We start from the raw sequence: 12372 nt of genomic DNA, 5'->3' as shown, positions 1-12372 counted from the left end.
CTTTCAAACACAAATGTCCCATAAAGCATCAGCAGTGATGTTTGTGAATTGGGAATCAAAATGGGGAGGTTATCCCCCGTACTCCAGCTCAAAGAGAGAGACCTGTGCTCCAAACTCAGAGAGTTTCATTTCACAGAACAAGGCAGGCAAAGAAGGGCTACAGACCCAGGGGCAGACAGCAACTTCTTCAAGAAAGTCCTGAAGTCTTCTACCTGTGACTCGACTCCTCAGCTTAGCTGTCTTCCTGTCTGGAAGACCTCAACAGGGCAGCTACAGCTCAGGCTGGTGACCAGAGAGTCTGCATTTAACATGTACTTCTATTTTTCTTTGAAAATGCTTTGAAGATGCTTTGAACTATTTTCTCTAAGTCAGCAAGGCCAGTCTGGGGGAGTGAAATTAGGCCTAAATCTGGGTTCCTGGCCAGTGCACCATTTACTAACCTTGTGTTCTTTTTAAGCCTCGTTTAAAAAATCTGTGAATGAGAATAGAATACCCTTTTCATTGGAGATCTTATGAGGATGAAGGAATAATAGATGCCCCTATTTCTTGGACGGTGGATAGACAGGAGGTTTGGATAGACTGGAAGTTAAAGGAGGATAGATCCAATGACCTCTATAGGTTGCTGCCTTGCTTGGCAATCTGTAACTCTAGGGATACTTACGTGAGTCCGGAAATGACCGTGCAATTGGCTGAGGTAGGTGAGGCTTAATAGCTTATTATTTATGTGACTGACAAAGTGACAAGGCCTTCACCAATACTGAGACAGTCAAGAGAAGGTACCAATAATGGGCATCTCTTTAGCATCTGGAGTGGGTTTTTCTGGCATCACACATCAATTTCTAGCAGGCTCCTGCTGATTCGATTTTCATGGTGGTGTGGTGTGGAACTGGCGAACACTGATGTGCTGGGAGGAGGAGAACAAAGGGAGCACTGTCACATTTGAGTAATGTGGACACTCAGCCAGTCACAAAGGCACTTGTTATGCATTAGACATAATGGGAAGGGCTAATCCAGGGCAGCAGCCTTGAATTGTAGAGCCACGAAGTGACAATTTCTCCAAAGGAGATAAAATCAAACTAACTTCACCCTCCAGCCTTAGGTAATGGGAGGCAAGTAGCTAAACATGAAGAGCTGGCCAACCTTCAAGAAGAGGGATGTTTTCAATGACCACCCACCAGGGCCACTGCCGCTAGTAACACAGATTTGTCATAGGTGATGAGAGTACATGACTGTAAAAATGATGGGTGACAGGCTGGTGATAAGTGTTCAGGAAGTGAGTTAAGATCAAAATCAGGTAAGTCTCAAAGACCAAGGCTGATGTGGACACCAGTAGAGTCACAACTCACAGCACCAGTGAATAGGCAGCACATCCCCGAACTTCAATCCTGCATCAGAGGCTGTTCTTCTCCAATCTGAAGGGTAGTGGAGGACTGGGGACAGGACAAAGCAGCTTGCTAATGATTAGGGCAGAGCTATTAAGAGCCCTCTGAGGTTGGAACATATTCATGAAAGAAAGCAAAGGTATCCTGCAGTTCCATGAGGAGTGCTTTATTTGAAGAAGGGTGACTTCTTGTTTTCTGCTCCTATCAAGGAAAGAGCATTTAACAGAGAAGTAAAATTGCCAGTGAAATTCGGGGGAAAATTTCCTGACTATAGAGACGATGAGCATGTGAGCAAGAAAGTTTGGTGATTTCTTTCTTTTTTTGAAAGAGACAGGGTTGCAGGCAATGTGGGAGGGGTTTCAAGGGTCTTTAAAACTTAGGGAGCTTTCTTTCTGTCTGGGTCATTAGGTGTAGCACAATAAACCTCTCTGATTCACAGGTTCTACAGTCTCCTGATCCTTCTGTGTGTCCTCTGCTGCCTCACCCACCAAACGGATCAGCCTGTATGATACGGATGAATGACTTACCACTCTTACAGCTTCTCAGAGCAGATCATGTCCTATATAAATACCTCGAGGACTGAGCTGTATAAACATGGGTGTTAGCACTTTGATATTCATGAATAACATTTTGAATATCTTGATATTGTCTCCTTTATTCTGCTCTTGTGTGAAATAAGGCAGCCTTTTATTCCTCTGTCTCAGTCTCTCTCTTTCTTTGACCATATCATTATATGGAAAATTTACATTAAAAAATTATAAACATATATAAAGCTCTATGTAATGATATGATCAATGAAGTATCTAGAGGGATGTGAACTGATGTCTGAAATTTACTTTGCAATGTTTCAAAAATAAATAAGTGTTATGGGTTCAATTGCACCAAAATCTATATGTTGAAGTCCTAACCACCAGTAGTAACTCCAAAGTGACCTGATTTGGAGACAGGGTCATTACAGAGGTCATACACTTAAAATCAGGTCATTAGGGTAGGCTTAATCCAACATGACTGGTGTCTTTATAAAAAGGGAAAGTTTGGACACAGACACACATAGAAAGATGACAATTTGAAGAGGCACAGGGAAAAGACAGCCATCTACAAGCCAAGAAGGGAAGCCTGGACCAGGTCCTTCTTTTACAGCTCCAGGAAGAAACAACTCTGCTGACACTTTGATCTTGGACTTCCAGCTTCCAGAACTGACAGACAATACATTTTTGTTGTTTAAGCCACTCAGCGTGTGGTAGTCATCTGGTACTTTGTTACTGCAGTCGTGGGAGTGATGTATGGTTAGAGGTTTGGATAGACAGACAGATATATAATAAAACAAGTATAGTCAAATGTTAATGATAGGTAGAATCAAGGTGCTGAGTTTATGAGTGTTCATTGTAAAGTTCTTTCAACTTAGCTATATGTTTGAAATTTTTTAAGTGTTAGGAGGAAAAGAGGGCATTACAAAATGTTCCCTTAGAACAGAAGAAAAGACAACTCTGTTACAAATAGCTACATTCCTAGAAGTGCCATGACTAGACAATTTTACAAAAAAGATCAAATAGCTTCAGATGAGCAATCACAGTAACAATGATACTTAAAACGCACACATACACACACACACACACACACACACACACATTGGATCCTAGCCCTGGACCAGATACCAAAACTTGGTCCCCAAATCCCGATGTCTCCATTGGCACAGTGCACACATAAGCTGTTTGCATAATTGAATCAATATCAGTTATTATCAGGACACAGTAGTGATGGGTTCTCCCCTTGGCTTCCTGCCATTTGAGCTGTCTAAGGGCTGCATTCCTTAGCTGCACGCACAGGTAATAAAAGAAGAATCAGAACGAGGTTCCAGGCTTGTGGAGCAGAGAGAAAGGAGGGCAGAAGCAAGTTTCTCCCTCTCTTCTCACCTGCAGGAAGACTAGAAAAACATTGTAAAAACGATGACCATGCTCACCACTGCAGAGCATCTGCTTTGAATGGGTGTGTACTCAGAGACGCTAGCGATGATACCTGTCACTGTTAAACATCTACGTTCTGTATTTTACACACATCACTCACTTACTCTTCTCATCAAACCTAAGAGGTAAATTGCCATTTTACAAAAGACAAAATAAAATGAGGCATCTGCTCAACATCACAGTTAGAAGAATAACCAGAACTTCCAAACACAGGTTATTCTGACTCTAGAATCTTCCTACTCACGTACCCACCTGTGGTTCCTTGTTCTGCTGGCCTTCTAAGACCAGGGTTTTCAATAAATAAATCTGTTTCTTCACCAGACCTGAATCCTAGCTCTCTTTCCCTTCCCACCATTGGTCAGCTGTCAGGAAGAGCTGGTGAGCACATTTTATCCCTTTGGCTTGGCTTCCTGGACTGACTCTAGCTCCTTCCTTGTTTCAAGCATCTAACCTTAGAGCAAGCAGACCCAGCCAGCCCTTGGGTGCTTGTCTTCCTTCTCCTAAATGATTGTCCATAGTAAGAGTCTCAGCAGAGGGATGACCTGTGTTACTTATTGAGACACAGTATAAGGCAAAGGCTAAGGATAGGGGAAAACAATGTAGATTTTCTTCATTCAAATAACAGCAACACAGTATTCCAAAAAAGAATCATCATTTAGTCAACCATTCCCCTGCTGATGGACAGTCAGGTAGTTTCATTTTTTTTTCTTTTCATTACAAACAATTGTGAAATAAGCAAATATATACTTATACATCAGTATTTTTATTTTTACAAGAGAGTTTCTCCAAAATGGAATTTCCAAGTCAACATGTAGAGATGTGGGGTACGTGAGTGTTTTAAATGCCATTTTCACTGTGGTGATTGCTCATTTGATCTTTTCTGTGGAATTGTCTAGTTATTGAATTTCTAGGAATGTAGCTACTATTTCCAACAAGAAGAAATGAATGTGAAATTCCAGCAATAGGAGATGAACAGAAGATTGGAGCTGAAAACTTTAAGTGCTTGCTTTTTGCCCATTGACTGGATAACTAGAACTGTAATATATGAAGCTTTGGGTTTTTATTATTTTTATTTAAAGACATATCTTTTTGGTAATGACAAATGTGTGTGTGTGTTTATTTAGCCTGGTTTTTCTAAATACATCTTTAAAGATTTTTAAAGTGTTTTATAGCCGGTCAAGTTAAGATTTTTAGGGACTTCATTTTTAATTTGTAATAAAAGTTTTCGACATATTTCTTTTCAAAAGTTAACAAATTTCAAACACCTGTTAATAAAGATCTTAAATAATAATAAAAGAAAGTCTCTTCTTTATTTCTATTCAGCTAAGTGATTCTTCTCTAAAATTATAAATGAATGTTGTATTTTATCAGATTTTCCCACATCTATGTGATTGCCATGATTTTCTCCCTTACTTTATTAATAAAGTAAATTACTTTTGATTGATTTTTATAATGTCAACTCAGCCTTGCATTTCTGTATTAAACCCAACTTATTCATGCTGTATATCTTTCTATAAATTTAGATTTGATTCCTACCATTTTTTTTTGAAATTTTTTGCATCAGTGTTTAAGAGTGAAATTTGATAATTTTCTTTTTTTTAAATTAAGGTTATTGGGGTAACATTGGTTAATGCAATTATATAATTTTCATGTGTACATTATAATTTGACATCTGTATATTCTGTTGTGTGATTACCACTCAAAGTCCAGTTTCTTTCAGCTACCATATATTTGATCCCTTTACCTACTTCACCCTCCCCCACCCCCCTATATTTGACCCCTTTACCCCATCTACCTCCCCGCTCTTCCCTTGCCCCTACCCTCTGATAACCACTAGTCCATAGTCCATGTCCATGATTCTCTGTTTGTTTGTCCTGTTCATTTGTTGCTTTAGGTTTATATCCCACATGTAAGTGATCTTATGTAATTTTCAACTTTTTCTGTCTGGCTTATTACACTTAGCATGATTATCTTGAGGTCCATCCATGTTGTCGCAAATGGCAGTATTTCATCTCTTCTTACGGCTGAGTAATATTCCATTGTATATATGTACCACAGCTTCGTTAGCCAATCAACTATTGCTTGGCACTGCGGTTACTTCTATGTCCTGGCCACTGTGAATAATGCTGTTATGAATATCAGTGTGCAAATATCTTTTTGGATACGGCTTTTCAAGTCTTTGGCGTAAATGCCCAGTAGAGAGATTGCTGGATATGGTAGATCAATTCTTAGTTTTTGAGGAACCTCCATACTGTTTTCCATAGTGGCTATACCAATTTACAGTCCCACCAGCAGTGTATGAGGGTTCCTTTTTCTCTGCACCCTCTTCAACATTTGTAATTACTTGTTCTGTTGATTATAACTATTTTAATGGGTGTGAGATGATAGCTTGTTATGGTTTTGATTTGCATTTCCCTAATAGCTAGCGATGTTGAGCATCTTTTCAAATATTTGTTGGCCATTTGTATGTCCTCAAGGGAGAAGCGTCTGTTCAGGTCCTCTGCCTATTTTTTGACTGGGTTGTTTGCTTTTTGTTGTTATTGAGTTGTATGAGTTCTTTGTATATTTTGGATATTAGGCCCTTATTGGAGGCATTGTTTGCAAATGTGTTTTCCCATTCGGATGGTTATCTCTTTACCTTGTTGATGGTTTCTTTTGCTGAGCAGAAGCTTTTTAGTTTGATGTAGTCCATTCATTTATTTTATCTTTTACTTTCCTTGCTTTTGAGGTCAAAATCATAAAATCCTTTTTAAGTCCAAGGTCCTTCAGTTTAGTTCCTATGTTTTCTTCTTTGCATTTTATTGTTTCAGGTCTTATATTTAGGTCCTTAATCCATTTTGAGTTAATTTTGGTGTGTAGTGATAAACAACAATCTAGTTTCATTCTTTTGCAGGTGGCTTTCCAGTTTTCCCAGCACCATTTATTGAAGAGGCTTTCCTTTCTCTACTGTATGTTTTTGGCTTTTTTGTTGAAAATTATTTGCTCATATAAATATAGGTTTACTCCTGGACTCTTGATTCTGTTCCACCGGTTCGTGTGTCTGTTTTTCTGCCAATACCATGCCGTTTTGATTACTGTCACTTTGTAGTATAATTTGAAGTCAGGCAGAGTGATGCCTCCAGCTTCATTCTTTTTTCACAGGATGGCTTTGGCAATTTGGGGTCTTTTGTGCTTCCATAAAAATCTGATGATATTTTGTTCTATTTCTTTAAAAAATGCCACCCTGAACACGTCCAATCCCAGCTGATCTTGGAAGCTAATCAGGGTTGAGCCTGGTTAGTACTTGGATGGGAGACCACCTTGGAAGACCAGGTCCTATAGGTGTTAAAAAGAATGCTGACGGAGTTTTGATAGGAATTGCATTAAATTTGTATAATGCTTTTAGGTAATATGGACATTTTAACTACGTTGATTCTTCTAATCCAAGAACAGGGAATATCTTTCCATTTCTTTGTATCTTCTTCGATTTCTTTTAATAAGGTCTTGTAGTTTTCATTACATAGGTCCTTCACATGTTTCATTAAATTTATTCCTAGGTATTTTTTGTTGTTGTTGTTGCAATTGCAAAATGAATTATTTTTTCCACATCTTTTTCTGACACTTCATTATTAGAGTATAGGAATGCTATGGATTTTTGAACATTGATTTTGTATACAGAAACTTTACTGTATTTGCTTATTGTTTCTAGTAGTGTTCTTATGGAGTCTTTAGAGTTTTCTATATAGAGAATCATGTTATCTACAAATAGTGACAGTTTGACTTCTTCGTTTCCTATTTGGATGCCTTTTATATTTTCTCTTTTCTGATTGCACTTGCTAGGACCTCCAATGTTATACTGAATAACAGTGGTGATAGTGGACAGCCTTGCCTAGTTCCTGATCTTAGAGAGAAGGTTTTTAGTTTTTCACCATTAATTATAATGTTTGCTGAGGGCTTGTCATATGTGGCCTTTATTATATTAAGGTATTTTCCTTCTATACCAATTTTGTTCAGTGTTTTGATCATAAATGGATGCTGTATCTTGTCAAAGGCTTTTTCTGCATCTATTGATATGATCATAGGATTCTTATTTTTTAATTTGTTTATGTGATGTATCACATTAATTGATTTGCATATGTTGAAGCATCCCTGTGCCTCTGGGATGAAGCCAACTTGATTGTGGTTCATAATATTTTTAATACATTGCTGTATTCGGTTCACTAGTATCTTATTTAGAATTTTTGCATCTATGTTCATGAGAGATATTGGTCTGTAGTTTTCTTTTTTTGTGTTATCTTTACCAGGTTTTGGTATCAGGGTGATATTGGCTTCACAAAATGAGTTGGGAAGTATTGCCTCCCCTTTGATTTTTTTGAAAGAGTTTGAGGAGAATAGGTATTAAATCCTCTTTAAATGTTTGGTAGAATTCACTGGTGAAGCCATCTGGTCCTGGACTTTGACTTTTTGGTAGGTTTTTGATGATTCTTTCAATTTCCATACTACTGAGCGGTCTGTTTAGATTTTCCAGTTCTTCTTGATTCAGTCTAGGAAGTTGTATTTTTCTAAGTACTGGTCCATTTCTTCCAGGTTATTAAATTTGATGTTATATAATTTTTCATAGTATTCTTGTATGATCCTTTGTATTTCTGTGATGTCAGTCGTACTTTTCCCTCTTTCATCCCTGATTTTGTTTATTTGTGTCCTTTCTCTTTTTTCTGTAGCGAGTCTACCCAGGGGTTTGTCAATTTTATTAACCTTCTCAAAGAACCAGCTCTTTGTTGCATTTATTTTTTCTATTGTTTTTTTTTTTGTTTGTTTTCAGTTTCATTTATTTCTGCTCTAATTTTAATTATTTCTTTTCTTCTGCTGACTTTAGGCTTCATTTGTTCTTCCTTTTCTAGTTTTTTAAGATGCAGCATTAGGTTGTTCATTTGGGCTCGTTCTTGTTTTTGGAGATAGGCCTGTAATGATATGAACTTTCCTCTTATGACAGCTTTTGCTATGTCCCAAAAGTTTTGATATGTTGTACTATCATTATCATTCGTTTCTATGTATCTCTTGATCTCTCTTTTTATTTCTTCCCTGACCCAGTTATTCTTCAGTAGCATGTTGTTTAATCTCCATGTATTTGTAGTTCTTCTTGATTTCTTTTTGCAGTTGATCTTTAGTTTCAAAGCATTATGATCAGAGAATTGGTTGGCATGATTTCAACCCTTTTATATTTGTTGAGGCTATCTCTGTGTCCCAGTATGTGGTCAATTCTTGAGAATGTTCCATGTGCACTAGAGAAGAATGTATAAGCAGCTGTTTTGGGATGGAAGGCTCTGTATATGTCAATTATGTCCAGTTGGTCTAATGTGTCCTTTAAGGATGTTATTTCCTCATTGATTTTCTGTTTGGATGATCTGTCCATATGCAACAGTGGGGTATTTAGGTCCCCTACTACAACAGTTTGTTTTGGTGTGTTTCTCCTTTTAGTTCTGTTAGTAATTGCTTTACATATTTCGGGCTCCCTGATTAGGAGCATAGATATTAAAAAGTGTTATGTCTTCTTGGTGCATGATTCCCTTTATCATTATGAAGTGTCTCTCAGTATCTTTCTTTACTTGTTATATTTTGAAGTCTATTTCATCCAATATTAGCACAGCTATTCACGCTTTTCTCTGAATGCCATTTGCTTGAAATATCATTTTCCACCCTTTCACTTTGAGTCTATGTTTGTCTTTGAAGCTGAGATGTATCTCCTGGAGGCAGCATATGGTTGGGTTTTGTTTTTTGATCCATTCTGCAACTCTGTGCCTTTTTATTGGTGAGTTCAGTCCATTTACATTTAGGGTGATTAATGAAATATGAGGTCTTCTTATAGCTATTTTATCTTTTTGTTTTCTGGTAGCTTGGTGTTTGCATTGCTTCCTTGTCCTTATGTTTCTGTTTTCTTTATTTTGGTTGGCTTTTGTGGGTTTTTCCTCTGGTTCTTCTTGTTTTATGTTATATACTTCAGTTCTGAATCTTTGGTTTGTCATTACCATTATGAGTATGTAAAGGATAGTTTATATATATGTATGTGTGTGTATGTATATATATATGCACACACACACACACACACACATACAGTCATCCATTTTCTTCTGTGTGACTTATCTCCATTCCCCTTTAAGAATTTGGATCTTTGAATCCTCCCCTTTTCAGTCATTGTTGCCTCAATTTGTCTCTATGTATGCCGAACGTTCATTACTATCTTGCTATAGCAATTCTCTTCTTATTATTTAAATGTATAATGCCCTGTTCTTAGTAAGGATTGCACTCTTCTGCTTCTATTTGCCTGTTAGTCACACTACTCCTAATTATGTTTTGTTTTGTTTTGGATTTTTTGATCATTTTGTTTTAGGTGAGCTGACCCCTTTCAGTATTTCCTATGGTGCAGGCCTCGTAGTGGAGAATTCCCTCAATTTTTGTATGCCTGGAAAGGTCTTAATTTCTCTTTCATATCTAAAGGAGAGCTTAGCTGGATACATTATTCTAGGCTGGTAGTTCCTTTCACTTAATAGTTTAAATATTTGATTCCATTCCTTTCTGGCTTGTAAGGTCTGCGCTGAGAAGTCCGATAATTTAATGGGTTTTCTTTTATAATTACCGTTTTCTTCTCCCTGACTGCCCTGAGAATTCTATCTTCGTCGTTGGTTTTGGATAACTTTAGTACAATGTGTTTTGGTGAAGGCCTTTTTGGGTTGAGATAATTGGGTGTTCTGTTGAATTCTTGAATTCCAGTCTCCAGCTCATTCCTTAGATTTGGGAAATTCCCATCCACTATTTGTCTGAAAATTCTTTCTAGTTCCTGCTCCTTTGCCTCCCTTTTGACAATGCCCATTATTTTTATGTTTCTTCTCCTGATGGTATAACTAGTTCTTGTATTTCTCTTTCATTATTTTTCATTCTTCGGTTTCTCTTTTTTTCTTCTCATTTATTTCTAGATTTCTGTCTTTGATATCACTGATCCTTTCCTCCATTTGGTCAACTCTATTTCTCAAGCTTGCTATTTCATTTTTCAACTCTTGCAGTGTTGTTTTTTAATTCCAGAAGTTCTATTTGGTTTTTTTCGATGGTTTCAATCTCCTTGCTTTGCTCATTTAGTTGTTTTTTTCAATTCCTGAAATTGTTGATATGACTCATTTCAGAACTCACTAAGTTTTTTCAGAAGTACCATCTTGAATTCTCTGTCTTTTAAGTTGCATATTTCTATGTTTGTAAGCTTATTCTCTGATGATTTTTCTCCTTCTTTCTGAGATGCCTTGTCACCTTGGTTGTTCATGGTGTTTAATGGACTATTTCTCTGCCTGGACATTAATGGAAGTGTATGCTGCTTTTTTTTCCAGAAAGATTTATTATATAAAGGTCTCTCTTTAACCTGCTGCAAAGAAGGCACTTTTCTTTTGGTTTCCAGTAGGTGGCGTCTAAGCCTCTTGGTTCCTTGCTTTATATAAAGCCTTAATAATGCCTTTATTTTCTTGTAGGTATTTATTAATACTCGCTACCCTCAGTTTCAGTCCCTGTCAGTGTTAGCAACAGTTTCTGTAGCATTTGCTCAGATTCCCCTTGAGCTTCGTGGTGTTTGGTCTCAGAGGGTATGTGGGGAGGGACCCTGTGGGTTGGGGGTTGGGGGCTGTGGCTCAGCCTTGGTTTTGCAACCGCAGTCAGTGAAAATCAACTCTTGTTTCTCTGCCATCGCACTTCTTTGCTTTCTGCCCTGATGACTGGGCCCTGCCGCTGGCTATGTGGAGCTCACAAACTCTCCTAGGCAGGGCTGTTCAGGGAACATGCTGCACCTTCTTCCTGCCCCCTTCTCCTACAGGTAGCTCCAGCGGCTGCAAGAGGCACTTCTTTATTCTCCCAGTCCACCATCTGACACCCAAGGTTCTGACCTGTAGTAGCTCTTACGCCCAGATCCCATGCTCAGATGTGGTGGTGTGCAGTTTGGGTTTTTTGTTGAGTTTTAGATGTTCATCTTAGTGTTGTTTCAAGGAGAGAGATCTGGGGACGTCTCTCACTCTGCCATGTTTCCTTTCAAATACCGATAATTTTCTTTTTTAAAATATTTCTCTCAGGTTTTGGTATCAAGGTTATACTTAAGTTAGGAATTGTTCCCTTATTTTTTTATTTCTCATGATTTATTGTATAAATATTCAAGTATTTCTTTCATAAATTGCTGGTAGACTCATCGGTGAAACCTTCTGGACTTGGAGTTTTACATGCAGAATATATTTTTTCACTACTAATTCAATTAATTTAATGCTTACATAGAATTATTAAACTTTTCTCCATAATTTATTTAATTGGACTCTATCGGTGGAAATATTAAATGTCTTTCAGTTTCACTATTACAGATGAACATATTTATACAAGTGTTTGGCAAATTTGTATGTCTCTACATTTTAAATATATTTTTTAAAAGAAAAGTTCTTACAAGAGAAACTTCTGGGGCACAAAATATGAACACTTGTAGCTGTCCTGGCCTTGATCTCAGACCATTTCTTTCCTGAAGAAGCAGCATTGGAGAGAGAAGTACACTCTGTATTAGTTATTTATTGTGGATAACAAATTACACCAGAACCTAATGGCTTGAAACAATAATAAACACATGATCCTCACAGTATCTATGAGTCAGAAATTTGGGAGTGGTGGTTCTGACTTGGAGTTTCTCATAAAATGGTCATCAAGGTGTCAGCTAGGACTGTTTCACCTGAAGGCTTGTTGGTGTGTGAAGGATGTACTTCCAAGATGGTTTATTCATGTGGCTGGCAAGTTGGTGTCAGTCCTTGATAAAGGCTTCTATTTCTCTCGAAATGTGGCCTCTACTCAGGCTGCCTGAGTATTGTTACACCATGATGGTTGGGTTCTCCAGAATAAGCAGTCTGAGAGAGATAGACACACACACACAGAGACATAGAGACAGAAAGAGAGACAGAGAGAGACAGAGAGAGAGAGAGAGACAGAGAGACAGAAGCAGAGAAGCACAATGCATTTTGAATTAGCTAGCTCTGGAAATCACA

The 12372-nt window shown here is 37.7% G+C and overlaps 1 pseudogene; it reads left to right on the top strand.

Annotated features, from left to right (window-relative positions):
• The first annotated feature begins 6551 nt into the window (after positions 1-6551).
• LOC120622662 (uncharacterized) lies at positions 6552-6671 on the top strand (annotated as a pseudogene).
• Positions 6672-12372: the final 5701 nt, after the last annotated feature.

Source organism: Pteropus medius, unplaced genomic scaffold (assembly GCF_902729225.1).
Source record: "Pteropus medius unplaced genomic scaffold, Ma_sr-lr_union100, whole genome shotgun sequence".
Lineage (NCBI taxonomy): Eukaryota > Metazoa > Chordata > Mammalia > Chiroptera > Pteropodidae > Pteropus > Pteropus medius.
This window is presented reverse-complemented; position numbering and strand designations above follow the sequence as displayed.